Source organism: Arachis duranensis, chromosome 4 (assembly GCF_000817695.3).
Source record: "Arachis duranensis cultivar V14167 chromosome 4, aradu.V14167.gnm2.J7QH, whole genome shotgun sequence".
NCBI classification, from domain to species: domain Eukaryota; kingdom Viridiplantae; phylum Streptophyta; class Magnoliopsida; order Fabales; family Fabaceae; genus Arachis; species Arachis duranensis.
Genome location: NC_029775.3, coordinates 77,854,402 through 77,859,128, shown reverse-complemented (window position 1 = coordinate 77,859,128; position 4,727 = coordinate 77,854,402). Strand labels below are relative to the sequence as shown.

Below are 4,727 nucleotides of genomic sequence, written 5' to 3'. Positions count from 1 at the left end.
GGTGACTTTGAACGCCGGTTTGGGCCATCAAATCTTGGGAAAAATATGGACTATCATATATTGCTGGAAATCCCAGAATGTCTACTTTCTAACGCCGTTGAGAGCGCGCCAATTAGGCTTCTGTAGCTCCAGAAAATCCACTTCGAGTGCAGGGAGGTCAGAATCCAACAGCATCTGCAGTCCTTTTTAGTCTCTGAATCAGATTTTTGCTCAGGTCCCTCAATTCCAGCCAGAAAATACCTGAAATCACAGAAAAACACACAAACTCATAGTAAAGTCCAGAAAAGTGAATTTTAACTAAAAACTAATAAAAATATACTAAAAACTAACTAAAACATACTAGAAACATACTAAAAACAATACCAAAAAGCGTACAAATTATCTGCTCATCAGGTCCATTTTGGTGTGAGAAGGTGGTGCTATGGGAACATATATCGCACACCCAAATATTCTTAAATGAAAAATATTTGGCTGCTGGCCAAAAGCTAATTGCATAGGAGAGAACTGATGGTAACTTATTGGCCTCAAACGAATAAGTGTTGCAGCATGTAAAATAGCATGCCCCCAAGCCGAGGTTAGAAGATTTGTTCTTATAAGTAAGGGTCTAACAATTAATTGGAGGCATTTAATAAGTGATTCTGCTAACCCATGTTGTGTGTGTACATGAGCTACTAGATGTTCAACGCTTATTCCGTTTGCCATACAATGAGCATTAAAAGATTGGGAAGTAAATTCACCATCATTATCAAGACGAATGGCTTTGATTAGATTTTCTAGAAACTGTGCTTTTAATCGAATAATTTGAGCAAGTAATCTCGCAAACACTAGGTTGCGAGAAGACAATAAGCACACATGTGACCATCTCGAAGATGCGTCTATTAGAACCATAAAATATCTAAAAGATCCACATGGTGGATGAATAGGTCCACATATGTCGCCTTGAATCATTTCTAGGAATTCAGGGAACTCAAATCTAATCTTTATTTGTGATGGCCTTAAAATTAGCTTTCCTTGAGAACATGCAGCACAACAAAATTCACTAGATTTAAGAATCTTCAAGTTCTTTAGTAATGTCCATGGGAGTTTTCAATAATTCTCTACATCATGATTGTTCCAGGACACTACAAGAATATGGCTGATTAGCTACCACAAAAAGAGTCATAAAATCATCGCTAATCTAACGCAAAATATAATTTGTGATAAATTAGCTACTGCCTAGCAACTGATGCTTTTCTCACTAATTACAAGTCGCAGATTTGTGAGGCAAATACAACAGTGGCTAATTCATTGAAAAACTTTTTAGCTACCGAATAAATAGTCGCAAAACCATCACTAAAGGAAAAGCTACTTCTATAGAAGAAATAGACTAAACGGTAGTTGCTAGTTAGCGACAAACTCTAGTGCAGCAAACTCATCGCTAAAAGCAAGCTAACTTCGTAGACAAAATGGAATGCTTAGTTGACGCTAATTAGCGAGGAATTTTTTCAAACCTAACTCGTCGCAAAATGTTCGCTAATATGGTCGAAAATCTATCACATTTTGTGGCAAATCTATAGCTAATCTTTGAAAATCCTTAATCAAATTTGTCAGAATTTTGTCGCTAAACCAACGCTATCCTAAATGAGAAAGTAGAGTTATGAAGTAGTCGCTAACTTGCTAGGAAATAATATGTAGTCAATTAGTTGCAATCCTATCGCCAAATGTCATTGCAAATTCCTTTTAAACTAGTATTGATAGGTATCTCAAATTTTTTAGTCGCAATAGAGTTTTTGATTTGTCACCATCATCAACGAGTTTAGAATACCAATTTTTGTCGCTATACTAAAATAAACCTCATTATTTCTTATTTTAGTCATTGAACTAAAAGATTATAATACATACAAATATAATTAGTTCATCAACATCAAAACTAAAGGCTCAGTTACAATATCATATAAAAGTAAATATTCACTCACTTATTTAGAGATGTTTCAGTCTAGCTGCACAAATGTGATCCTACTTTTATAAAATTCATTATACATTATATATTACAGTTCCTTATTGCACATTGAAAATTTAAAAAAATGAAAAATACAAATAAACACCACCTAAGACTTGGCAATTGATACAATGTGGTAAATGTATTAAACTGCATACTTGCTTCTTCAAAACTGTAGGTTATCTACATTAGTATCTATATTCGCAAACATAGTTGGTTGATTTGTTTTGATACTATTGGGCAAGGTAGAAATATTATTTTCTCCATCATTCTTCTTTTTATTATTGTGCACAAAATATGATGACAATCATCTATTTTAGTAAACCTGGAAGCATGAGCAAGAAAATGAAAAGAAGATAAGCCTAAGAAGATTATAAACTACTTAACCAATCAATATATTCTACCAAAAAATAGCAGTTTAAAGGTCACAAAAATCACTTCCAATGAGCAGAAAAAGAAGCAATAAAATTACAATTTCAAGAACAAAATATAAAATGCTTACCCTTAAAATAGGAAGAGTGGTATTTCTGTGCATTTGTTGACGTATAGTAAGACATCTGAAGAACTCCTATGTAGCTAAACAAATCATCACACGAGCACAAAGTAGGTAAGCAGTTTCTTCTTGTAAGTAATGTATTTTACCAGAAAAAAGGAAGATACAATATCAAACAGTACATCGTTGAACAAAAGCATCTTCTCTTCGAGCAAATATTAGTAATTAAGATGAAGGATCTAGATTATGCCTGCTAGTTGAAAATTAGGCAATATAGACATTGCACCTGGTTACTATGCAAAAATAAGGGGCTCGACATTCTTATTATTATTACCAACTACATAGTATAAACCAAAGATTATTAACATCCATAAAATTGCAGTAGATTAAGATCTCATAATAGACTAGCATATGAGCTTTCATCATCAAATCCAAGTGGATAGACTACTTTCTCAATCTATAACAAAATTTGTCAAGAAAGAAATATGCTTTTTTCTATGACATGTGTCCATAATAAGAGTATTCCAAACTATTGTATCAGTAACATTGAGCCAAATAAGTCAAGTTGTTCACAAGATGAGAAGAACTAAGAATCACAAATTCTCTTGTAATAAAATTTATTTTTCAAAGACAAAAAGAAAAGGTAAAGGCCAACTCCGATCCTCGAACGTGGAAAGCATGCAAAGTGAAATTTCAATGTGTAAAGGTTAAAGACGAAACACAGTGCCTATTGAAACTATAAAAGTTGAAAATATAGATCATGAGACCAACAAGAAAGACCAACCCCCAAATAAATAAGAAGTAACAGATTTCTAAGTTACCCAGCTGATCAAGTTCAGTTGTATGTTCTCATGACACATGGACACAATTGACAAACTTTGTATAACTTCTTCTAGGAAAAACACAAACAATAGTTTCCAAATAACATGAAATAAGCAAGTAGAAGATTTATGTAAGAATATTTCTACCTAGCAAAAATCAAACATGAGTTATGAAATAGAAAATTTCAAATTTTTGCCACTACTTTAAAGTCAAGCAAAATTATTTACCTTGCAGATATCAGGATTAGACTCATTCCTCCATGCTTCTCTCATAATTCTAGTATCATCAAAATTAAATTAAAACCTTTCTTTTACACTGCATTGGATGATCTTTTTTTCTGTAATGAAACATAACACATTATAACTATAATCCCTGGACATAGACTTGTTATTTTCTTACCCGTGCAGAAACATCTTATGATCAAGGAAATAGAATCATAAAAATAGAAATTAAAAAATCAGAATCATAACAACAAACTCACAAACAGAATATCAAAAATTAGAATCATAGAAACAAAAATTCAAAATAAAATTAAAAAATAAAAATCCTAATAAACAAAACAAAAAATAAACAAAGAAAATAAATAAACAGAACAAAAATCAAACCCTAAATCATCACTACGATTTCAAAAAAAATAGCAGAAGCCATCAGTGAAGAAATAAAAGAACAATAATCAACAATAAAAAATATAACCAACCTGACACGGAGGCTCCATTTCTGGTGCATGTTGCTATTGTGGATGAAGGACGACGGCAGCTGTGGTACGGGAGGACAACGGCGAACACTGGTCCGTGGCGCCGTGGAGGAGGACAGAGAGAAGAGCTACGAAGAAGGGAGATCGAGAGGAAAGGGTCACGACACCGCGTGAGAGGCTGAGAAGAGAGAGGAGTTCATCGACGGCGGAGAAGAGAGAGGAGTTCATCGACGGCGGAGAAGAGAGAGGAGTTCGTTTGACAGAGGAGAAAGAGAGGAGTTCATCGACGGCGGAGAAGAGAGAGGAGTTCATCGACGGCGGAGAAGAGAGAGGAGTTCATCGACGGCGGAGAAGAGAGAGGAGTTCGTTTGACAGAAGGGAGAGGAAGAGGAAAGGGTTGTGCCTCCGCAATGGTGCTGTCCGGTGGCGTCGATAGCAGAGAAGAGGGAGGAGTGGAGTTTCGTGTTGAGGATTAGAGCACTAGAGAGTAGAGAGTAGAGACTGTGGAGTTACTAAGTTAGAATTAGGGTTACTAGTAGGTATGGCTAGGTATATTTGGGAGTGTTAATGAGAAAATTATTAGAAACAATGAGTTTTTTAATTTTTTATTTGAAGGTCTCGAAATGACACTTATACGTGTTTTAATTTTTGACATTAAACGCTTTTTTAAATTAATATAATTTATTTTATTTTTTGAATTATTATTTTTTTTTAAAAGAATTTAAATTTTAAAAAACCTT

The 4,727-nt window shown here is 34.0% G+C and overlaps 1 long non-coding RNA gene across 1 annotated transcript; it reads right to left on the bottom strand.

Moving 5' to 3' along the window:
- Positions 1-1,985: 1,985 nt before the first annotated feature.
- LOC127746768 (uncharacterized) lies at positions 1,986-4,277 on the bottom strand. The gene is made up of 4 exons (XR_008008480.1): positions 3,991-4,277; positions 3,521-3,630; positions 2,481-2,554; positions 1,986-2,303 (listed from the first exon to the last, which is right to left on the bottom strand). It is a non-coding gene; the product is annotated as an uncharacterized LOC127746768 (long non-coding RNA).
- Between the last annotated feature and the right edge of the window lie 450 nt (positions 4,278-4,727).